We start from the raw sequence: 26,853 nt of genomic DNA on the forward strand, positions 1-26,853 counted from the left end.
TAATTATTATTAATTGTAGAAAATATTGGATTCCATTATTACACTTTTATATTTCCATACTATATTTCACTCATATTCACCCCCAGCACCCTCTCTTGTACCCTTTCCCCTTCCCACTTGTTCCCTCCTCCCCCAAAAAAAGTCCCTTCTATTTTCCTATCATTTTTAACCAAGATTCAGCATATGAGAGAAAATATGTGATATTTGCCTTTCTAAGTCTTGCTTCTTTCACTTATCATGATGATCTCCACAGAAATGAAGAAATCTTGATTACACCTGCTGACGTTGGTTTCACCTAAATTTTTAAAATCAAACTTTGATTCAGTTTCCAAGACTGTTCTTATTTAATCATTATTAAAGCACAGATGACCAAAAAAGAACTGAAAATAAGTAGGCATGATGTAAAATGCCTATAATCCCAGAAGTAGGGAGGCTGAAGCAAGAGGACTGGCCAGCCTGGGCTCCATAATCAGTTTCAGCCCAACCTGTGCTATATGAGACTCTGTCTCAAACATAAATGAAATGAATTGCAATATATGGGAATGAGTATGTATGCATAAAAGACATTATCCTATTTATCAGATATGAATAAATTTCCAAGTCTCTTAGAGTTTATAAAGTTAAATCTAATATTGTTAATATTTCTTAACTGAAGTGGTAAATCTATTTGATCAATGGAAATATTACATGAAAAACAACAGTGGCCTAAATATCTAGGTTTTACAAGTATTTTTCATTCTTAGAATGAAATTTTTAGAATTTTATGCATTACTTAGAAATTTTCTGATGTATATTTAATATATATTATATATATATGCTTATGATAAAGCATGAAAAATTTCTCACAGCTCACTGTGTATCTTAATTGATGTGACAAAAATATATAATCCAGTGGACAATGCAGGAAAGACAATAGCATGACAACAGAATTATCATTATTTTGAAATCCACCAAGAATCCTATCCATTTCATCCCTTAGTTATTGTAGAAATGCCTCTCTCTTATTCTACTAAACAGTTGTCAGAAATGTCAAAATATGTGACAATTTTTGACAGTTAAGAGCTATAAAATAAATGCTTTAACAGTATAAAATTGCCTTTGGCAATTTTTATAACCTGAAATCATGTGTAACATTTGGAAAATCAAGTGTCTGATAATATTCCTAATAAAATGTTCTCAAAACAGAGTTCTAAATCATAATGCCCACAGAAGTATTTTGTAGTTTTCTTAAATAAATATGACTAAAAAATAACACTTAGGTAATATGACGAAAATAGTTTCTTTAAAAGGTTCTTAGGTTTATCAAATACGAATGTGAAGGCCTTATGTGTGAGAACCAGTATTACAATTATTCTTCCCCTCTGGAAATCAAAGCAGAAATTAGAACTATAATTATTTACTGACTTTGTATGCTATTGTAGCCTTAACAACTAGACAATAGTTGTAATAAAAATAGATGAAGATGTCTAAAGTATCTTAAAAGAGTATGTAGTTGCACCAACATAAATGGTTAAAAAAGGAAATTCTTTTAAAATTTTTAACATAAATTTATTGTATTAAGGGGTTTCATTGTGCTATTTAAAACATTCAGAAAATTCACACCATTTATATTACTCTTTCTTAACCACCCTCTTCTCCTTCCTACCTATTTAACAGTTTTTGGTGGATTTCATCATGCTATTTTCATATATATATTCATATACATCTATATATATATACACACACATATATATACATACATATTCTATAATAATTACCTCATTATGCTCTCCTTTGTCTTCCTCCCATCACTGGTTCCCCTCCCAAACAGTCCCTGTTTTTCAATTATGTTATATATATAATTTTAGGGCTAGATGATATTTGTCTTTCTGAGCTTGGCCTACTTTGCTTCAATGCCTATTAAACTAAGAGTCATGAAACTGGCAAAGTCAAATTTGAAGATTCCTTTAAAAATTCTTACTGTTCAAAATAAAGGCATCTATTTACTTTGACATACCTTCATAGAATAGGGAATAAACTGTTCATTGAAAGCTAATCTGTGTGCAATGGGAACCAAGAAAAAAGGTGTTACAACACTGCTTTTAACTGAAGAGGACTTACTAATAATTGGAAAGAAATTGTAATGGAAATTTGAGGTCACCTAATTCTATGAGTAATTCTGGATTTTAAAAAAGGTTTCTGAAATCTTGAAATAATTTTGCTGAATTAGAATTCTACAAAGTGTTTATAAAGAATCATAAGGGGAAACAATCTAATGGGGAGAGATATGAGCCATTCAAACCTGATTATCTGCTACTAAACAGCAAAGTATTGACTGGTTTTGAACAAATGGGTTACATGGCATTGTGATAAATTACGTTCATGAACATAATAACATACACAAAGAAAGTATGATAAACAACACTCAGGTGATGGACTCTGAAGTTTGTTTTGATTACTAAACTCCATTTAATAAAACCACAATTTCTCAAAAATTGGCAAAAAAGGGGTATATGGTTCAAAATATAATAAACCCTAACAATGGTGGTAGATTGATAAACATTTAGTAAATACTGATATTTAACTTGTAATAAAGCCTAAGTTGTGATTTGGCAATGTGCCAAAAAGGTACAGAAAAAATACAGTTAACAATAAAATTACTTAAAAAGTAATTTGTCTTTTATAACATCATTGCTATAAAATCTAATATGTAGTATTAAAAAATTAGGGTATCAAGCTAATTGAATTCTATGTCACATTATGGATTTAGGTTGGTTTTTATTATCACTAGTATTATTTAGGATTTTAGCAATTGCTATTAACTTTATTAACTAGATACTTGAAACAAATTCAATTACTTTTATTATAGGTAAGATAAAATATTCAAGCTATTTCTATGATTTAAAGGAAGTTTCAAAATAAACATTCTTGGAATGTGTTTACTAATTCATGTAATCACTTCTTTTCATGACTTTTGCTAGATAAAAACATAAGTAAGCTTGATATTCATAGTTGATAACTGAAATAGAGTCTGTATCATTCCTAGTTCCATAACTCACTCTATATGCGACATTTTGGATAAAATTAAAATATATCATAAATTTCATCATGAATCAATGCAATCAATTATTTTCAAACAAGTCAAAGTAGAAATATAAACTTTTTGTTGCAAGTATTTATGAAGAATGTATCCATGCAGACAAAGACACTATTTTTCTCCTAGAGAACCTATTTAAATCTCTTCAACCTACAACCTAATTATTGTGTTGGAAAGATGCTCAAGCAACTCTGCAGCTAATCTCTCTTTAGGGTATACTGAAATGGCTATTTAGGGAGAAATGGGTAGAGGAAAACTCAATTAGCATGTTTAATATCTGAAAATGTTCCTTGCTTAAATTTTTATTTTTACTAACCTCAAACTTTGTGTTAACTTTGGTTGCAGATACGAGTTTCAAATATTGTGACTGATAATAGTACTCACAAGAAGAACAACAAAAATAATGCAGAAGGAAAAGAGAAAAGGGGAGGAAAAGGCAGAAAGTATCTTACACCTTCAGTCCCTGATTGGTCATAAAGTGCTTTCACATACATTATTTCATTAGCTAACAAAACAATAATGTGCAATAAATATAAAATATACTAATTCTCTATTTTCGTAATGTATTAACCAAAGCACAGTGCAGGTTATAGAGGCCCCAAAAGGTTGAGCAACTTGTTCAAGATCACATGACAATCCCCTAGCAAGACCAGGATTAGAACTTGGATGTTAGTATTGGTTTTTTTCGAGTAGTATTCTGCATAGCTGGATACAGTAAGATAGGGCCTTTCCCAAAGGTCTTAAATTTAAATCCTGGCCAGAAGTCCAACATTCCTAAATTTTGTGTGTCAGTGCAACATGGAAATAAAGAACAGCCAGTCTTCATATATTTGAGAAATGACAAAATAAATGTAAATCTTATTTCCAAAAATAAATGAATTCTTTCGTATTATTGTGCTGGGTGGGGGTACATTATGGCATTTACAAAGGATCTTACAATATGTCAAACATATCATACTTGAATCCATCCCTCTAACATTCTCCTTTGTCCCCCCTCCCCCAGTTCTGGAATAGTTTCAACAGGTAATTCAATTTTGTTTCCTTTCCATGCCATATTCTTATCTATTTAGCTTTAGTGAACACTGAATATGTTGAACAATGCGAGTTCAGAAAAGGATTCACCCTATTTAAACTTGATGACTGTCTGCTACCAGAAAATTCTTTTCAAGCTAATAATTTGCCAGCTGAGCTAACTCAACCAGAGAGTTGATCTTCTAAAACACAATGAGAGTGCAGGTTGAGTTTCTGCTAGTAATAGTTGACTCCACTGATGTCATACAAAAAAGGTAGTTTTCTATCTTAAGGTAGACCAGATCTTCATAAATAAAAGGGAAAGAAGGATTCCAAGATGGTGGCTAGAGGGAGGAAGCAGAAAGCGAGCCTCCCATAGTAAAATCTTGGAGAGATGCTGGAGACACCCTTTGCAGGCAAAATCACTGCGAAGAGGCAAAACTTTGACCCCTCCACACCTCCAGCCTGCGCAGAGAATCTCCATTTCATGTTAAACAGAGAAAGAAGGAGGGCCCCTGGGCCACCAGTCATCTGCGCCCAGATGGCTTGGGAAGACGCAGACAAGGTGACCTTTGTGGTATCACGGTACTCCCACAGACAAGCCTGGGCCAGAACAGCATAGCCCCTGGACAGACCGACCCCCACCCAGGGAAAAAAGGGAAACTGAGTAATAAGCAATAAGAACAATAAAGACACGAGGGAAAGAGGGTGGGGTGCACTGATCGCTGAAGATTGGGGGAAGGTAATCCTTCCCGGGACTGTAAATAAGCAAGCCGAGAGAGCCAGAGAAGCTCTGCAGGGAGGGGGGGAGTGTGCCCAGCAACCAGAAATGGGAAAGCTTGTGAGAGTGACAGAGGGAGGAAAACTCCACAGGAAAGGAGGGAAGACCCACTTCCCACATGAGCTGTAAACAAACATGGCGGCTGGCAGGAGCAGCAGCACTGCCCAGTAATCAGGAGCAAGAAAGCCTGTAAAAATGGTGGTGGGAGGAAACCTGCACAGGAGAGGGGGGAAGACCCACTTCCCACATGAACTGTAAATAAACACGCAGGCCTGAGAACGCGGGTGAAGTGTCACCTTTCTCCGTGCTTGGAAAGGGGAAAGCTTGTAGCAGAGTCTCACAGGAAAACTCTGAGTAAACAATGCCTGCAGGGCCAGGTGAGTGCTAAGCTCACCCCAGAGATCTGCAAAAATAATGCCTCCAGCAACAGCAGGCTGACAGCAGTGGGCAGGCAAGCCACAATTGCAGATACAATTTTCAGAACTGTCTCCAGACTCTTTTTTTTGTTTCTTTTTTCTTACTTCCTTTTTCTCCCTACCTTTGATGAGAGAAGAACCAAATTACACCTGCATGCTGAAAAACATACTGAAACTGTATTGCATTTGAACTTGGGACACTTGGTAGGGTTTTTGTGTGTGTGTGTGTGTGTGTGTGTGTAGTTTTGTTCTACTTTATGCATCCCCTTTGATGAGACAATGACAAAACAACATCTGAGGCACCATCTCCAGGACTGGAGATTGAGACAGACATCCAAATTATTAAGACTGAAACTTCATTGCATTTGAACTTGGAGGTTTTGGTTTTTTGTTTTTTTTTTAATTTTTCTATTTTTCATTTTATTTTATTTTATTTCATTTTTATACATAGATATTGCTTTCATTTACCTATTTTTTATTTTTATTTTTATTTATTTTTTATTTTTTATTTTCAATCCTCTCTCTGTCTCTCTAATGCCGGTTCAGGTTACTGTCAATTAGTACAATAATGCTCCCTGTTTATACCTTTGAAACTTTCTTTTCTGATTCCTTGTTCTGTTTTCTCCTTCTCATCTGTTTATTTGCTTTTCCCTTTCCTTTAACTTCTTCCTTTCCATCTCCACTCACCCTTCCACTCTAAATATAACCATTGTTATTATTACAAGCTAGAAAATACTTAATTGCACACACTACAGGGACAGTAACAACACCAAAGACAATGACAGGAAGACAGAAAAAACATGGAAACCAGTTTCCCCACAGCAAAAAATTAGTACAGGAATGAGAGGGGAATGAAGAAAACAGATACTCAGATCCAGACTCCAAGAAAATGAAGATAATTATGCCAAAGGACCCAATGAAGCCCACAAGAATAATTTAAAAGAAGACATACTACAGGTACTCAATGAGAATTTTATAGAGATGATACTGGATAGGGTCAACCAAAAAGTACAGGAGACACTCAAGAAATTCCAAGACAACAAAAATAGAGAATGTGAAAAAGCAAAAGAAGAAATAAAGGAAACCATAGAAGCACTGTATAAACACCAAAGTGAAAGGGAGAACACGATGAATAAACATAAATAAACTCAGGACAAAAATAGAAAACATTAAAGAGGAAACCACTCAGGATATGGAAAACCTCAGAAAAAAGAACGAAACAGAATTGCAAAACAAAACAGAAAGCCAATCTAGCAGAACAGAACGAACTGAAGACAGAATCTCAGAACTTGAATATGAAATGGTAGTTAAAGGAAAAACCAAAGAACTATTAATTAAACAACTCAAGACCTGTGAAAAGAAAATGCAAGAACTCACCGACTCCATCAAAAGACCAAACGTGAGAATCATGGGCATCGAAAAAGGAGAAGAGGTGCAAGCGAAGGGAATGGGTAATATATTCAATAAAATAATAACGGAAAATTTCCCAAATCTAGAGAAAGATATTCCCATACAGATGCAAGAGGCCTCCAGGGCACCAAACAGACCAGATCAAAATAGAACTACCCCAAAACATATCATCATTAAAATAACAAGTTCAGAAACTAGGGAAAGAATATTGAAGGCTGTAAGAGAGAAAAAACAAGTAACATACAAAGGGAAACCCATCAAAATCACAGCAGACTTCTCAGCAGAAACATTAAAAGCAAGAAGAGTGTGGGGTGAGATCTTCCAGGCACTGAATGAAAATAACTTCAACCCCAGGATACTCTACCCAGCAAAATTATCATTCAAAATAGATGGAGCAATAAAAGTCTTCTATCATATGCACAAACTAAAACAGTATGTGACCACAAAACCACCACTACAAAAGATTCTTCAAGGGATTCTGCACACAGAAAGTGAAATCCAACTTAACCATGAAAAGAGAGGCAGCACCAAACTACAGGAAAAGAAAAGGCAAGACAGTAGAGAGTAACCTCAATTTAGGTACACACAATCAATCCTACAAACAACTAAGACAACTAAATGACAGGAATCATCACATACCTATCAGTACTAACACTTAATGTTAACAGACTTAATTCACCCATCAAAAGGCACTGCTTGACGAAATGATTAAAAGGGAAGATCCAACAATTTGTTGCTTACAGGAGACTCATCTCACCGACAGAAATAAGCATAGGCTTAGGACGAAAGGCTTGAAGAAGATTTACCAAGTCAATTGCTTCTGAAAACAGGCAGGAGTAGCAATACTAATCTCTGAAAAAGTAGACTTCAAACCTACATTGATCAAATGAGATAAAGAAGGCCATTCAATACTAATAAAAGGGGAAATAGACCAAAAGGAAATAATAATCATCAACCTGTATGCATCAAATTTCAATGCACCCAATTTCATCAAACAGACCCTGAAAGACCTAAAAGCATACATTAATGCCAACACAGTGGTTGTGGGAGACTTTAACGTCCCATTATCATCAATAGATAGGCCATCCAAACAAAAAATCAATAAAGAAATCCAATATCTAAAATATACAATATATCAAATGGACCTAGTTGATGTCTACAGAACATTTTATCCAACTTCTACACAATACACATTCATCTCAGCAGCCCATGGAACCTTCTCCAAAATAGATCATATTCTAGGAAACAAAACAAGCCTCAGCAAATATAAGAAAATAGAAATTATACCATGCATACTATCTGATCACAATGCAGTAAAAGTAGAGCTCAACAACAAAAGTAAAGACAAAAAACAAGCAAACAGTTAGAAACTAAATAACTTATTACTTAATGAAGAATGGATCATCGATGAAATAAAAGAGGAAATTAAAAAGTTCCTGGAACTCAATGAAAATGAAAACACAACCTACCGGAACCTATGGGACACAGCTAAGGCAGTCCTCCAAGGAAAGTTTATAGCCATGAGTGCATATATTAAAAATACTGAAAGATCTCAAATCAATGACCTAATGATACATCTCAAACTCCTCAAAAAACAAGAACAAGTAAATCCCAAAACAAATAGAAGGAGAGAAATAATAAAAATAAGAGCTGAAATCAATGAAATAGAAACCAAAAACACCACACAAAGAATTAGTGAAACAAAAAGTTGGTTCTTTGAAAAAATAAACAAGATCGATAGACCCCTGGCAAACCTGACTAAAATGAGGAGAGAAAAAACCCAAATTAGTAGAATCAGGGGTGCAAAAGGGGAGATAACAACAAACACCATGTAAGTCCAGGAAATCATCAGAGACTACTTTGAGAACCTATATTCAAATAAATTTAAAAATCTTAAAGAAATGGACAGATTTCTAGATGCATATGATCATCCAAAACTGAACCAAGAAAACTAATCACCTGAATAGATCTATAACACAAAATGAACTTGAAGCAACAATCAAGAGTCTCCCCAAAAAGAAAAGTCCAGGACCTGATGGATTCTCTGCTGAATTCTATCAGACCTTTAAAGAAGAACTGATACCAACCCTCCTTAAACTATTCCATGAAATAGAAAGGGAAGGAAAACTGCCAAATACATTTTATGAAGCCAATATTACACTTATCCCAAAACCAGGCAAAGACACCTCCAAAAAGGAGAACTATAGGCCAACCTCCTTAATGAACATTGACACAAAAATCTTCAACAAAATAATGGCAAACCGATTTCAACAACACATCAAAAAGATTGTTCACCACGACCAAGTAGGCTTCATCCCAGGGATGCAGGGGTGGTTCAACATTCAAAAATCAATAAATGTAATAAATCACATTAACAGAAGCAAAGACAATAACCACTTGATCATCTCAATACATGCAGAAAAAGCCTTTGGTAAGATCCAACACGATTTCATGATAAAAGCTCTAAGAAAACTAGGAATAGAAGGAAAGCACCTCCACATTAGCAAAGCTATATATGACAAACCTACAGCCAGCATTATACTTAATGGAGAAAAACTGAAACCATTCCCTCTAAAATCAGGAACCAGACAAGGATGCCCACTATCTCCACTCCTATTCAACATAGTACTGGAATGCCTAGCCAGAGCAATTAGTCAAGAAGAAGGAATAAAAGGAATAGAAATAAGTAAAGAAACTTTCAAAATATCCCTATTTGCAGATGACATGATCCTATACCTTTAAGACCCAAAAAACTCTACTCAGAAGCTACCGGACATCATCAATAGCTACAGCAAGGTAGCAGGATATAAAATCAACATAGAAAATCATTAGCATTTCTATACACTAACAATGAGCAAACTAAAAAAGAATGTATGTGAAGAATTCCATTTACAATAGCCTCAAACAAAATCAAATACCTAAGTGTAAACCTAACAAAAGATGTGAATGACCTTTACAAGGAAAACTGTAAACTTCTGAAGAAAGAGTTTGAGGAAGACTATAGAAAGTGGAGAGATCTGCCATGCTCATGGATTGGTAGAATCAACATAGAAAAAATGTCTATACTCCCAAAAGTAATCTACATGTTTAATGCAATTCCCATCAAAATTCCAATGACATTCATTAAAGAGATTGAAAAATCTATCGTGAAATTTATATGGAAACACAAGAGGCCACGAATAGCCAAGGCAATACTCAGTCAAAAGAACAATGCTGGAGGTATCACGATACCTGACTTCAAACTATATTACAAAGCAATAACAAGAAAAACAGCATTGTACTGGCAGAAAAACAGACATGAAGACCAGTGGAAGAGAATAAAGGACCCAGATATGAAGCCAGACAACTATAAGCAACTTGTCTTTGACAAAGGAGCTAAAAGTATATGATGGAGAAATAGCAGCCTCTTCAACAAAAACTGCTGGGAAAACTGGTTAGCAGTCTGCAAAAAACTGAAACTAGATCCATATATATTACCCTATACCAATATTAAATCAAAATGGATCAAGGATCTAAATATCAGACAATAAACTCTAAAGTTGATACAGGAAAGAGTAGGAAATACTCTGGAGTTAGTAGGTATAGGCAAGAACTTTCTCAATGGAACCCCAGCAGCACAGCAACTAAGAGATAGCATAGATAAATGGGACCTCATAAAACTAAAAAGCTTCTGTTCATCAAAAGAAATGGTCTCTAAACTGAAGAGAACACCCACAGAATGGGAGGAAATATTTGCCAGCTACACATCAGACAAAGGACTGATAACCAGAATATATATGGAACTTAAAAAACTAAATTCTCCAAAAACTAATGAACCAATAAAGAAATGGGCAAGTGAACTAAACGGAACTTTCTCAAAAGAAGAAATTCAAATGGCCAAAAATGCATGAAAAAATGCTCACCATCTCTAGCAATAAAGGAAATGCAAATTAAAACCATACTAAGATTCCACCTCACCCCTGTTAGAATAGCCATCATTAGCATCACCACCAACAACAGGTGTTGGCGTGGATTTGGGGAAAAAGGAACCCTCTTACACTGTTGGTAGGAATGTAAACTAGCACAACCACTCTGGAAAAAAAATTGGAGGCTACTCAAAAAACTAAACATTGATCTATCATTTGATCCAGCAATACCACTCTTGGGGATATACCCAAAAGACTGTGACACAGGTTAATCCAGAGGCACCTGCACACGCATGTTTATTGCGGCACTATTCACAATAGCCTAGTTATGGAAACAGCCAAGATGCCCCACCACTGACGAATGTATTAAGAATATGTGGTATCTATACACAATAGAATTTTATGCAGCCATGAAGAAGAACGAAATGTTATCATTCACTGGTAAATGGATGGAATTGGAGAACATCATTCTGAGTGAGGTTAGCCTGGCCCAAAAGACCAAAATTCGTATGTTCTCCCTCATATGTGGACATTAGATCAAGGGCAAACACAACAATGGGATTGGACTTCGAGCACATGATAAAAGCGAGAGCACACAAGGGAGGGGTGAAGATAGGTAAGACACCTAAAGAAAGTAGCTAGCATTTGTTGTCCTTAACGCAGAGAAACTAAAGCAGATACCTTAAAAGGAACTGAGGCCACTAGGAAAAGGGGACCAGGAACTAGAGAAAAGGGTAGAACAAAAAGAATTAACCTAGAAGGTAACACACACTCACAGGAGATTGATGTGAGTCAAATCCTTGTATAGCTATCCTTATCTCAACCAGCAAAAACCCTGGTTCCTTTCTATTATTGCTTATACTCTCTCTACAACAAAATTAGAAATAAGGGCAAAATAGTTTCTGCTGGGTATTGAGGGGGTGGGGAGGAGAGAGAGGGGGCGGAGTGGGTGGTAAGGGAGGGGGTGGGGGCAGGTTTGAGAAATGACCCAAGCCTTGTATGCACATACGAATCATAAAATTACAAAAATTTAAAAAATTAAAAATAAAAAGAAATAAAAGGGATAGACTGGAATGGAAAACTGGAACAAGAAACTAGCCTATAAATTTGGGGTTTTAAAGATTGTAACTATATATTGCAGTTATCCTTGTTTAGTTTTAATTTCAAAATTGTCCTGGATTAGAAGATTAATTATATCATTATCCTCTTTTTATACAATGCAAATAGATAACAGCAATTCAAGTGAACATAAAATAAAAGTAAAATATATACACAAAGCATACAATTCATTCTTTAATCTACAAATTGAATCTGACCTCTATAGGTAAAACCATTGGTCCAATGTCCTTGTAGAATTGTTTGAGAAAACAATTCTTAAAATAACAATGAATATTTCCCAAGCTATCTTCAAAATCAGCAGCTATCTTTTTATACAACTACTGACTGTTAGGTGCAACTAGGAGGGGAAATTCAGTTATTTGTGAAATTGCAATTGCTAGTCATGTAGGAAAGCACAGAGTTATGTTGTTATCTAAGACGAAACCAACCACAACCCAAATTTCTGGATATTACACTGCAAACATAAAACACAAAAGTTAAAGACATTGTATCACCATAAATGAAGGTGATTCAAGTACTACAAACTCATTATAGACAACAAGTATAAAAAAGCTTAAGAGTGCAATTATTCATATACTATGTAGCAAAATAAGGAAACACTTCATAAGAATTCTGGAGGTTACATAAAATCATAGTTTATGTTTACTTAGCTTTATACAATCTAATTAAAATGATATTCCTTGGCCTGTGCTGGTGGCTCCTGTCTATCCTCCCACCTATTCAGGAGGCAGAAATTATGAGGATTGTGGTTCAAGGCAAGCCTGAGCAAACTGAGATCTTATCTCGAAAATGAACAATAGTTTAAAAAGAAAAAGGAGAATGGCATAGTGGCACAAATGGTAGAGTGCCTGTCTGGCAAAAGTGATGGCTTGAGTTCTTGAGTTTACCACCAAAAGAAAAGATATTATTCTTTTAGATAAATATATATATACATATATTCATCACATTTTAAGATTACATTCAAATTTTTTAACTATATATTGCAGTTATCCTTGTTTAGATTTAATTTCAAAATTGTCCTGGATTAGAAGATAAATTATATCATTATCCTCATTGTATAAAATGCAAATAGATAATAGCAATGAAAGTGAACATAAAATATATATAAAGGCTTCACTAAATTCCATACTTGCCTGATAGTGAAAAACCAAATAAGGCAAGGAACTTTTTGCTGGAGTATGTAAAGTAGTACATAAGAGAGGAGTTAATTTTCTTGCCTCAAGTCTTTATAGTCAAGATTTATAGAAGGCAAGACACAATTATGAGATCATTATTTATAAAATGCTTATAAAGCAAGGGGAGAAAATAAATGAAGTTATTTAAATCACCTATAGTGTAATTATATTGCTATATACAATATAGGTCGAGAAATCTTTTCTATTAGATAAATAATTTTTTAAGTTAGCTAAAGAGATCAAAACTCCCAAGAATTTTTTACTCTATTTATCTTACATGGAAACAACTGTAGTTGTGTGTGTGTGTGTGTGTGTGTGTGTGTGTGTGTGTGAGAGAGAGAGAGAGAGAGAGAGAGCACACAAGTTACATAAAAATCCTTTCATTTATATGTGTATGGAATTTAATATTAAATATCATCTGAAAGTCTAAGGTAAAATTTCAAACACTTAGATGTACCTGAAAATGCATGACAGGATTTCTGCAGAAACATATTTAAACATTTTAAGAAATGTTTAAAATAATAAAAGGTATATATGGTTAGAAATAAATCCCCATTTGATCCAGTGATACCACTCCTAGCTGTAGTTTTCAAGGAATTTAAGTGAAAATATGAGAGAGATACCTGCACACCCACGTTTATTGCAGCACTGTTGACAGCAGCAAAGCTATTGAATCAGCCTAAAGTATCTGTGAACTGATGAATGTTAAAGAAAATGTGGCATATATACACAACGGAGTATTACTCAGCCATAAAAAAGAATGGAATTATGTCATTTGCAGGTAAATGGAACTGGAGATCTTCATAGTAACAGAAATAAACCAAAATCAGACAGACAAATATTGCATGTTCTACTCATATGTGAAATACAGACTTAAAATGACATGAATGTAAAAAAATACACTAATGTGAGTGGTGACAATAGGAAGGAGAGGGGAGGGGGAAGGAAAGGGTGATGGAGAGGTGAATGACTGAAGTACATTATATGCATGTGTAAAAATAGCACAATGGATCCAATTAAAATTGTTAAAAGGGTGACATGAAAGGGACTGAGGAAGAAGAAAGAATAATAGTATGAATAAGATCAAAGTATATTGTATGCATATTGAGATATCACAATGAACTGTCTCCATGCAATTAATATACACTAATAAAAAACTCATTGTAAAATGAAATGAATTCTAAATATCAAAAATTTATAGATGAATAAAACTGTTTAGTCCATACAGAAACAAGGCAACAATGTCCCAGCTAAGGACTACATATTCAATAAGCAAAGGCATTTTTACTTTTTTTAATTATACATTTATTCACATGTGCGTATATTATTTAGGTCATTTCTCCCCCCTAGCCCCCACCAACACTCTCTCTGCCCCAGACCCCCCTCACTTCCAGGCAGATCTTATCTCTAATTTTATTGAAGAGAGACATAAACATAATGAGAAAGTCAAAGCATTTTTGCTAGTTAAGGATAGCTATCCAGAGAGATTCCTAGAATTGCTTCCATGAACTGATGTGTTAGAACACAAGTTGATTCATTTCTAACTGATCTTTACACTGGTTCCTGATCCCCTTCTCATGTTGACCTCTGCCCCTTTAAGTTCCTGTATTAGTTTCTCCGAAGTGGGGACATCAAACGGTTTCATGTTTTGGGTTTTCTAGCTATACCCATACCTCCCTATGTGCACTCCCCTTATCATGTGACCCAAGACCAACAACATTGCTGTATTTCCCCTACATCTAAAGTCTGCATATGAGGGAGAACATACAATTTTTGGTCATCAGAGCCTGCCTAACCTTGCTCAGAATGATGTTCTCCAGTTCCATCCATTTACCTGCAAATGATAAGATTTCATTCTTCATGGGTGAGTAAAATTGCATCGTGTATAAACACCACATTTTCTTGATCCATTCATCAGTAGTGGGGCATCTCTTGGTTGTTTCCATATATTGGCTATTGTGAATAGTCCTGCAATATACATGGGTGTGCAGATGCCTTTGGAGTAATCTTTGTCCCATTCCCTTGGGTGTATACCCAGAAGTGGGATTGCTGGATCATATAGTAGATCTAAATTTAGATTTTTAAGAAGCCATCATATTGTTTTCCATACTGGTTGTACTAGCTTGCATTTCTTTTCTTGTGCAGAAGCTTTTTTTTTTTTTTAATTTATTTATTTATTTATTTTTTCTTTTATTATTCATATGTGCATACAAGGCTTGGTTCCTTTCTCCCTCCTGCCCCCACCCCCTCCCTTACCACCCACTCTGCCCCCTCCCTCTCCCCCCCACCCCCTCAATACCCAGCAGAAACTATTTTGCCCTTATCTCTAATTTTGTTGTAGAGAGAGTATAAGCAATAATAGGAAGGAACAAGGGGTTTTGCTGGTTGAGATAAGGATAGCTATACAGGGCATTGACTCACATTGATTTCCTGTGCGTGGGTGTTACCTTCTAGGTTAATTCTTTTTGGTCTAACCTTTTCTCTAGTTCCTGGTCCCCTTTTCCTATTGGCCTCAGTTGCTTTAAGGTATCTGCTTTAGTTTCTCTGCATTAAGGGCAACAAATGCTAGCTAGTTTTTTAAGTGTCTTACCTATCCTCACCCCTCCCTTGTGTGCTCTCGCTTTTATCATGTGCTCATAGTCCAATCCCCTTGTTGTGTTTGCCCTTGATCTAATGTCCACATATGAGGGAGAACATACGATTTTTGGTCTTTTGGGCCAGGCTAACCTCACTCAGAATAATGTTCTCCAATTCCATCCATTTACCAGCAAATGATAACATTTCATTCTTCTTCATGGCTGCATAAAATTCCATTGTGTATAGATACCACATTTTCTTAATCCATTCATCAGTGGTGGGGCATCTTGGCTGTTTCCATAACTTGGCTATTGTGAATAGTGCCGCAATAAAGATGGATGTGCAGGTGCCTCTGGAGTAACAGTCTTTTGGGTATATCCCCAAGAGTGGTATTGCTGGATCAAATGGTAGATCGATGTCCAGCTTTTTAAGTAGCCTCCAAATTTTTTTCCAGAGTGGTTGTACTAGTCTACATTCCCACCAACAGTGTAAGAGGGTTCCTTTTTCCCCGCATCCTCGCCAACACCTGTTGGTGGTGGTGTTGCTGATGACGGCTATTCTAACAGGGGTGAGGTGGAATCTTATGTGGTTTTAATTTGCATTTCCTTTATTGCTAGAGATGGTGAGCATTTTTTCATGTGTTTTCTGGCCATTTGAATTTCTTCTTTTGAGAAAGTTCTGTTTAGTTCACGTGCCCATTTCTTTATTGGTTCATTAGTTTTGGGAGAATTTAGTTTTTTAAGTTCCCTGTATATTCTGGTTATCAGTCCTTTGTCTGATGTATAATTGGCAAATATTTTCTCCCACTCTGTGGGTGTTCTCTTCAGTTTAGAGACCATTTCTTTTGATGAACAGAAGCTTTTTAGTTTTATGAGGTCCCATTTATCTATGCTATCTCTTAGTTGCTGTGCTGCTGGGGTTTCATTGCAAAAGTTCTTACCTATACCTACTAACTCCAGAGGATTTCCTACTCTTTCTTGTATCAACTTAAGAGTTTGGGGTCTGATATTAAGATCCTTGATCCATTTTGAGTTAATCTTGGTATAGGGTGATATACATGGATCTAGTTTCAGTTTTTTGCATACTGCTAACCAGTTTTCCCAGCAGTTTTTGTTGAAGAGGCTGCTATTTCTCCATCGTATATTTTTAGCTCCTTTGTCAAAGAAAAGTTGCTCATAGTTGTGTGGCTTCATATCTTGATCCTCTATTCTGTTCCAGTGGTCTTCATGTCTGTTTTTGTGCCAGTACCATACTGTTTTTCTTGCTATTGCTTTGTAATAGAGTTTGAAGTCAGCTATCGTGATACCTCCTGCATTGATCTTTTGACTGAGTATTGCCTTGGCTATTCGTGGCCTCTTGTGTTTCCATATAAATTCAACAGTAGATTTTTCAATGTCTTTAATGAATGTCATTGTAATTTTGTTGGGAATTGCATTAAACATGTAGATTACTTTGGGGAGTATCGACATTTTTACTATGTTGATTCTACCAATCCATGAGCACGGGAGATCTCTCCACTTTCTATAGTCTTCCTCAATCTCTTTCTTCAGAAGTGTATAGTTTTCCTTATAGAGGTCTTTCCCATCTTTTGTTAGGTTTACACCTAGGTATTTGATTTTGTTTGAGGCTATTGTAAATGGAATTGTTTTCATACATTCTTTTTCCGTTTGCTCATTGTTAGTGTATAGAAATGCTAATGATTTTTCTATGTTGATTTTATATCCTGCTAACTTGCTATAGCTATTGATGATGTCTAGAAGCTTCTGAGTAGAGTTTTTTGGGTCTTTAAGGTATAGGATCATGTCATCTGCAAATAGGGATATTTTGACAGTTTCTTTACCTATTTGTATTCCTTTTATTCCTTCTTCTTGCCTAATTGCTCTGGGTAGGAATTCCAGTACTATGTTGAATAGGAGTGGAGATAGTGGGCATCCTTGTCTGGTTCCTGATTTTAGAGGGAATGGTTTTAATTTTTCTCCGTTAAGTATAATGCTGGCTGTAGGTTTGTCATATATAGCTTTTATAATGTTGAGGAACTTTCCTTCTATTCCTAGTTTTCTTAGAGCTTTTATCATGAAATGATGTTGGATCTTATCAAAGGCTTTTTCTGCATGTATTGAGATGATCAAGTGGTTTTTGTCTTTGTTTCTCTTAATGTGGTTTATTATGTTTATTGATTTTCGTATGTTGAACCACCCCTGCATCCATGGGATGAAGCCTACTTGGTCGTGGTGAATAATCTTTTTGATGTGTTGCTGAATTCGGTTTGCCATTATTTTGTTGAGGATTTTTGCATCAATGTTCATTAAGGAGATTGGCCTATAGTTCTCCTTTTTGGAGGTGTCTTTGCCTGGTTTTGGGATAAGTGTAATACTGGCTTCAAAAAATGTGTTTGGCAGTTTTCCTTCCCTTTCTATTTCATGGAACAGTTTAAGGAGGGTTGGTATCAGTTCTTCTTTAAAGGTCTGATAGAATTCAGCAGAGAATCCATCAGGTCCTGGACTTTTCTTTTTGGGGAGACTCTTGATTTCTGCTTCAATTTCATTTAGTGTTATAGGTCTATTCAGGTGATTAATTTCCTCTTGGTTCAGTTTTGCATGATCATATGTATCTAGAAATCTGTCCATTTCTTTGAGATTTTCAAATTTATTTGAATATAGGTTCTCAAAGTAGTCTCTGATGATTTCCTGGACTTCCATGGTGTTTGTTGTTATCTCCCCTTTTGCATTCCTAATTCTACTAATTTGGGTTTTTTCTCTCCTCATTTTAGTCAGGTTTGCCAGGGGTCTATCGATCTTGTTTATTTTTTCAGAGAACCAACTTTTTGTTTCATTAATTCTTTGTATGGTTTTTTTGGTTTCTATTTCGTTGATTTCAGCTCTTATTTTTATTATTTCTCTCCTTCTATTTGTTTTGGGATTTGCTTGTTCTTGTTTTTCGAGGAGTTTGAGATGTATCATTAGGTCATTGATTTGGGATCTTTCAATCTTTTTAATATATACACTCATGGGTATAAACTTTCCTCTCAAGACTGCCTTAGCTGTGTCCCATAGGTTCTGGTAGGTTGTGTTTTCATTTTCATTGAGTTCCAGGAACTTTTAAATTTCCTCTTTTATTGCATTGATGATCCATTCTTCATTAAGTAAGGAGTTATTTAGTTTCCAGCTGTTTGCATGTTTTTTGTCTTTACTTTTGTTGTTGAGTTCTACTTTTACTGCATTATGGTCAGATAGTATGCATGGTATTATTTCTATTTTCTTATATTTGCTGAGGCTTGCTTTGTGCCCTAGGATATGATCCATTTTGGAGAAGGTTCCATGGGCTGCTGAGAAGAATGTATATTGTGTAGAGGTTGGATGAAATGTTCTGTAGACATCTACTAGGTCCACTTGTTCTATTGCATATTTTAGATCTTGGATTTCTTTATTGAGTTTTTGTTTGGATGACCTATCTATTGATGATAATGGAGTGTTAAAGTCTCCCACAACCACTGTGTTGGCGTTTATATATGCTTTTAGGTCTTTCAGGGTCTGTTGGATGAAATTAGGTGCGTTGATATTGGGTGCATACAGATTGATGATTATTATTTCCTTTTGGTCTATTTCCCCTTTTGTATGGAATGTCCTTCTTTATCTCGTTTGATCAATGTAGGTTTGAAGTCTACTTTGTCAGAGATAAGTATTGCTACTCCTGCTTGTTTTCGGGGGCCATTGGCTTGGTATATCTTCTTCCAGCCTTTCATCCTAAGCATATGCTTATTTCTGTCAGTGAGATGAGTCTCCTGTAAGCAACAAATTGTTGGATCTTCTTTTTTAATCCATTTTGTCAAACGGTGTCTTTTGATGGGTGAATTAAGTCCATTAACATTAAGCGTTAGTACTGATAGGTATGTGGTGATTCCTGCCATTTAGTTACCTTAGTTGTTTGAAGGTTTGATTGTGTGTACCTAACTTGATGTTACTCTCTACTGTCTTGCTTTTTCTTATCCTGTGGTTTGGTGCTGCCTGCATTTTCATGGTTAAGTTGGGTGTCACTTTCTGTGTGCAGGATCCTTTGTAGAATCTTTTGTAATGGTGGCTTTGTGGTCACATATTGTTTTAGTTTCTGCTTATCATGGAAGACTTTTATTGCTCCATCTATTTTGAATGATAGCTTTGCTGGGTAGAGTATCCAGGGGTTGAAGTTATTTTTATTCAGTGCCCAGAAGATCTCACCCCATGCTCTTCTTGCTTTTAATGTTTCTGTTGAGAAGTCTGCTGTGATTTTGATGGGTTTACCTTTGTATGTTACTTGTTTTTTCTCTCTTACAGCCTTCAATATTCTTTCCTTAGTTTCTGAACTTGTTGTTTTAATGATGATATGTCATGGAGTAGTTCTATTTTGATCTGTTCTGTTTGGTGTCCTGGAGGCCTCTTGCATCTGTATGTGAATATCTTTCTCTAGATTTGGGAAATTTTCCGTTATTATTTTGTTGAATATATTACGCATTCCCTTCGCTTGCACCTCTTCTCCTTCTTCGATGCCCATGATTCTCAAGTTTGGTCTTTTGATGGAGTCAGTGAGTTCTTGCATTTTCTTTTCACAGGTCTTGAGTTGTTTAATTAATAGTTCTTTGGTTTTTCCTTTAATTACTATTTCATGTTCAAGTTCTGAGATTCTGTCTTCTGTTTGTTCTATTCTGCTGGATTGGCCTTCCGTTTTGTTTTGCAGTTCTGTTTCATTCTTTTTTCTGAGGTTTTTCATATCCTGGCAGTTTTCTTCTTTATTGTTGTCTATTTTTGTCCTGAGTTCATTTATCCATTTATTCATTGTGTTCTCTCTTTCACTTTGGTGTTTATACAGTCCTTCTATGGTTTCCTTTATTTCTTCTTTTGCTTTTTCAAGTTCTCTATTTTTATTGTCTTGGAATTTCTTGAGTGTCTCCTGTACACTTTGGTTGACCCTATCCAGTATCATCTCTAGAAAATTCTCATTGAGTACTTGTAGTATGTCTTCTTTTAAATTATTCTTGTGGGGTTCATTGGGTCCTTTGGCATAGTTTATCTTCATTTTGTTGGATTCTGGATCTGAGTTTCTGTTCTCTTCATTCCCCTCTGGTTCCTGTACTAATTTTTTGCTGTGGGGAAACTGGTTTCCCTGTTTTTTCTGTCTTCCCGTCATTGTCCTTGGTGTTGTTACTGTCCCTGTACTGTGTGCAATTAAGTATTTTCTAGCTTGTAATAATAACAATGGTAATATTGAGAATGGAAGAGTGAGCTGAGATGGAAAGCAAGAAGTTAAAGAAAAGGGGAAAACAAATATACAGACAAGAGGGAGAAAGCAGAACAAGGTATCAGACAAGAGAGTTTCAAAGGTATAAACAGGGAGTGTTAGTGTACTAATCGACAGTAAGCTGAACAGACAATAGAGAGACAGAGAGAAGATTGAAAATCAAAGATAAAAAAATAAAAAAATAAGTATATGAAAGTAATATCTAAATATAAAATTGAATTAAAATAAAATGGAAAATAGAAAATTAAAAAAAAAAAACCAAAAAACTTCCAAGTTTATATGCAATGCAATTTCAGTCTTAATAATTTGGATGTCCGTCTCAATCTCCAGTCCTGGAGTTGGTGCCTCAGATGTTGTTCTGTAGTTGTCTCATCAAAGGGGATGCATAAAGTAGAACAAAACTACACTCACACACGCACAAGAAAAAAAAAAAAAAGCCCCACCAAGTGTCCCCAGTTCAAATGCAATAGAGTTTCAGTATGTTTTTTGGCTTGCAGGTGTAATTCGGTTGTTCTCTCATCAAAGGTAGGGAGAAAAAGAAAAAAAAGCGTCTGGAGGCAGTTCTGAGAGTGGTATCTGCAACTGTGGCTCGCCTGCCTGCTGCTCTCAGCCTGTAGCTGGCAGCATTATTTATGCAGATCTCTGGGGTGAGCTAGCACTCACCTGGTCCCACAGGCTTTGTTTGCTCAGAGTTCTCCTGTGCGGGAGCCTCTGCTACAGGCTTTCCCCTTTCCAAGCACTGGGAAAGGTGACACTGCCCCGCGTTGTCAGGCCTGCGTGTTTATTTACAGTTCACGTGGGAAGTGGGTCTTCCCTCCTCTCACAAGCTTCCCCGCTCCTGGTTGCTGGGCACGCACCCCGCTCCTGCCAGAGCCTCTCCGGCCTGCCTGGCTTGTTTATTTACAGTCCCCAGAAGGATTCCCTTCCCCCAATCTTCAGCGCTCAGGGCGCCCCACCCTCTTTCCAGCGTGTCTTAACTGTTCTTATTGCTTATTACTCAGTTTCTCTTTTTTTTCCCGGGTGGAGGTCAGTCTGTCCTGGGGCTATGCTGCTCTGGCCCAGGCTTGTCTGTGGGGCTACCGCGGTACCGCGAAGCTCACCTGGTCCGCGTCTTCCCAAGCCATATGGGCGCCGGCCACTGGCAGCCCTGGGGGCCCTCCTTGTTTCTCTGTTTAATGTGAAGTGGAGATTCTCTGCGCCGGCTGGAGATGTAGAGGAGTCAAAGTTATATGCCTTTTCTCAGTGATTACGCCTGCAAAGTGTGTCTCCAGCGTGTCTCCAAGATTTCACCATAGGAGGGTCGCTTTCTGCTCCCTCCCTCTAGCCGCCATCTTGGAATCCTCCTATCCTCGCTTTTAAGTCATGTCCTTTGGCAGTCACAAAATTAAGCATCGAATTGATAATTATTGGCATACAGTAAGCAATGGAAAAACAAACCAACAAGTCTGCACCTAATAATAACATTTTTCAAGGTTTTATTTTTAGTTAGCAATATTATGTTAAAGGGCACAATGTGAATAAATGAATCAGATTTGGAAACACACTTGTTCTTCAGAGTCTCAATTTACAAATTCTAGAATGGACCCATGTAAAACATTCAACATATATTGTTAAATGTGGGACAATTAATGATAGGTGTAATTAATGAAATGTATGCACATATGGATAAATGAATAAAAAAGAAAAAAGTTAATGAAAGATATTATTGGATTATGAATACATACTAGCCAGGACTCTTGATTATTGTAATGAAATCAAAAGTTACTTAATCCTATTAGTGTCGAACTCTCATTTTAATAAGAACTGACAGCTTTACTAAAGATCCATTTATAAAGACAATGAATTTTGTATTGCCATTTTTCCCCACTGAAGGTGCACTTTGATAATAACCCCACCTTTCAGGGACCTAACAGTCATTAGCATTTAATTATCATCCTTTTTCATTTTCAGCACAGATTGAAAATGATAATCTGAACTTCATACAACTCAGAAAATATAAAATTGAGTAACCTTAAAGATAAAAATGTGAACCTCAAAGTTAAATTTCGTTTTATAGTTGGAAAACAAAGAAATTCTTGTAGAGGCTTATAAGCTTTCTAAAATAGTTATATAAGTTGTTTCCTATACACTTTGTCACTAATAACACTATTGAATTTTTCCTCCCTTTTCCTGATGATACACGTCATGGTAAGCTATGATTAAAGAGATTCTATCTTTTGTAGAAAAACCAAAAATGTTTGCTGTCTGACTCTAAAATATACTATTTTATACCTGATACTCAGTAATTTAAATTAACATTAGTAAATGTAATGGTAAATGAGATTTTCAGAAAATGAATTTCTAATCGCAAACATCAAAACAAGTCTAACTCTAATCTTAATTTTATGTCTAAGTCTGACTCTTGATCAATGAGGAAGATATCTAATTAACATACAAAGTCCTAATAACCTTGAATATGTTGAAAGACTTTACTCCAGAATAAAATGATTTCTGAGGTTAATGGAAAAGATGAGAATTTCTTACGGGATGATGGGTATAAACAAGTGAGAGCTTTTAGTTGGATCACCAGTCTGAAAGAATTGATCTTCATGCTCTGTCAGTATAAAATGTCATTCTTTGAAACACTCATCTCTTCCTCAAGGGATAGCACACTGTCACTAGACTAATATAGAAATTTTACTGCTGACACCTGCTAGGGAAAATGAAAATCTGAGGTGGAAAATAGAGATGCACGTAGCATCATTACACATCTAATTTCCTCTGAGTTCCAATTATAGAGAGAAGTAAGTCCCTCTGATTTACATACATATCCTGAGTCAGATTGGATGCTTGAGGAGTACTTGTAATTTGTGAAAAATGTTGGATTCCTTGTCAGTAAAACCTAGAATATGAAAAAGAACTTTTTCAATAGCAGTCCATCAGAATAAATAAAATGAAATTCAAAGATACAAAGGTTTTATACTTTCCTACTCTACACCAACAGCTTTTTACATGGTATGTTGTATATATAAATATCATAGGGGATTCTCGGTGGATAACTTCACTTGAAATAGAGAAAAGAGATTTCACACTTGAAATCTTTTTTCAAGAACTTTTATTGATTAATCTATTTTCTTTATGATTTGTTGTAGAAGTTGAAAATGTACATTACCAAATCACACAGATTGTTTTTACTTACTTTTCTTTTTTTTTTAACTAATTAGAATTACTTATTAATCACTTCATTCCTTTGGCTCACACATTTTCTTTTTTTTATTCACTCTCTTCCTCTAGTATTATAAATTAGATATGACCTTTTTTCATGATTATTCATCTGTTTGTTAATTAAATTTAACAGTCAGAAATTGCATTGTGTTCTGAACTCTATAATTTAGTAGTGATATGAACAAAAACAGTATCCACTACCACTAAAAAACTAATTTTCCATTTTTTTCTTTTTTGGTGAGACTGGGGGTTGAACTTAGGGCTTCTTGCTTGCAAAGCAAGTATTCTACTGCATGAGCTACACCTTAAGTTCATTTTGCTCTGTTTATTTTGGAGATGAGGTCTTCCAGTTTGGCCTGGCTAACCTTGAACTGCCACTTTCCTGATTTCAGCTTCCTAAGTAGCTAGAATAACAGGTGTGAGCCACTGATACCGAACCCAAATATTTTACATATGTGCTAACAATGCTATCCCTGGTTTATGTCAAGCCATACCTAAAATCACAAAAGCAACATAAACTAAATTAAAATATTTATATAATAACTGAAGTCATAAATATTTTAAGTCTTATGGCTTTTTATCATAGATTTATACAATTAGTGAATCTTTTCCAATATTGCCTTTAGCATCAGTGAGATAATACAAAACTGGCAATAGCAGGGCCCCTTCATTTATAAACTAACTTAATTTGCTCTAGAATTGTTCTGTATATTTTCCCCTAATTTACATTTTCTATTTGAACTTTTTATATACATTTTGTGCTGCCCTAGTTTGAATAAACTGTGATTTCCCTATTCTTGTCTATTCAACAAAAATAAAACAAATTAATATCAATTAAATTTTTCCCCTATTCTGCAAGACAGAGTATTTTTAGTTATTGTGGTTAGTCTATTTACTTTCCAATTTTAAAATTTGCTAAATGTTATGGAGCAATTAAAACATATTTCTCTTCTTTCTTTTTCTTTAACCCCCATTTCCCACAATACGCATGCCATTTCCATGACAGGACCTTTTCAAAAGTCAAAACGCACTCAGTTAATATCACCCATGTTCATAAACCTCTGCATGCTTAGGGTTATGCTTTGTCTTCCACTCTCATTATTTTTACCAAGCATTCAGATCCCTATTTGTCCATGCTAGTGAGCCCCTCTTTTTTGTGATTTGCTGACAATCTTTCAAAGAAAGTCAAATGAAAACACATTTTAACAAAGCTGAAATTATGCCAGGAGATTTATTTGCTTTATTTGAATTTGTTAAGCTGCTTACAAGACAAATCAGAAATTTCATGGAAGTTCATTAAGCTGTCCTGAGGCAGAAATGAAAAAAATTATTCCTGGAGTAAAGCATTACATTTTTTATTGTTTTGCTGGGTGAGGGTACATTGTGACATTTACAAAGTTGTACCATGTATCCAATATATCATACTTGAATTCACCCCCGGACCACTTTCCTTTATCTCTCAAGTGGTACCACTTTTGCATTTACTTGCATGTGTACATACTTTTTTGCATGGTATTCACTCTCCTACCCCCTTTCCCCAATACCTCCCCCTTCCACTGGTCTCAGCCCTTCCCCCTGGGAAGGACTAGTTCTGCCCTCCTGTTCTCCAATTTTGTAGAAGAGAAAAGATAAAAGATAAAACAAAAAACATGACATTTTAACTTGCTTGAGATAAAGGTAGCTACACAGGGAGTTTCCTTGTGGTATTTCCATGTATATATGTGTTAGAACCTCAATTGCTTTATCTCCTCTAATTTTCTTCATTTTACTTTAGTCCCTGTCTTATTGTGGTTTCAGTTGGTTTAAGATTTCTATATTTATTCTTGTATAAACAGTATATCAATCATATTCAAAATTTTTCAGAATATTGGGTGGAAAGATCCAATTCCGAATAATTGAATTCAGTTTGATGAGTCCATTTTGATTTTACCTATTAGTGTTATTTTCCAAATAAACTCTTTTAGTTTAGGCTTTGCTTTTCAACATGACTGCTGTCCAATATAGTACTTATGACTATTAAAATTAGTATTAAATTAAATTAAAATCTCAGTTTCTTAGTTCCACTAGTCATATTTCAAGTACTCAACAGCCACATGTGGCTAGAGACTGCCACTGTGGATATCAGAGATTATAGAACATCCACCATTGTGAAGGTTATATTGCATAGTGCTTCTTTAGAGAAAAGATTCACTCCAGTAAACAATATATAATTTAAAATGATAAGCTTTACATTTGTGTAAGAAGTCAAATGTTTTAAAGTATCTCCAAAAACATTTTATGCATGTGTATACCTCCTTTTAGTGTTTATTTTTCCCAACTCTGTCTTTGTAATAATTGTATCATCACTGATATACTATAAGTAATAAAGTTAAGAGAACTTAAGCAGGATGTGACATATTTGCTACGAGTTGGTAGAAAACTCTGATATGTATCTTTCTTACTACAATTTCATGAGATAAGGAGATGTCATTGTAGGGACATCACCTAAAAATGCTTATTTATAAATCTTCTAAACCCATCTTTCTGTTTAACACTTCTTTTTCTATTTTTACTCCATACACAGAAACGCATCTGTATTTCACTACTGGAATAAACTCAAGAGATATGTAGTCTTTAGTTTCTTTATAAATATACATATATATGTATATAGATAGATACATCTTTACAACATACAAATATATGTCTTTACTGAGTATCTGTTACCAGTTTTTTCATATTATATATCCTCTGGGAAATTTTTCAGACCATATGTATCAGAATGACAAATTTATGCTTTTGTTTGGTCCTTTTATCAAGTCATAATGTCAATGTCAGTGGTAGTATAGCAGTGAATAATCAGAAAATATTTTTAAATTTTGAAATTACCTTGGTTATGTCAATGTGAAATTTTCATATTTGTTCTTTCATA

The 26,853-nt window shown here is 35.3% G+C and overlaps 1 protein-coding gene across 3 annotated transcripts in view; it reads right to left on the reverse strand.

Moving 5' to 3' along the window:
• The window catches only part of Pcdh11x (protocadherin 11 X-linked), a 633,628-nt gene that overhangs the window by 555,780 nt on the left and 50,995 nt on the right, over positions 1-26,853 (reverse strand). The window lies entirely within an intron of this gene.

The sequence above is a fragment of the Castor canadensis genome, chromosome X (assembly GCF_047511655.1).
Source record: "Castor canadensis chromosome X, mCasCan1.hap1v2, whole genome shotgun sequence".
Taxonomy (NCBI): Eukaryota; Metazoa; Chordata; class Mammalia; order Rodentia; family Castoridae; genus Castor; species Castor canadensis.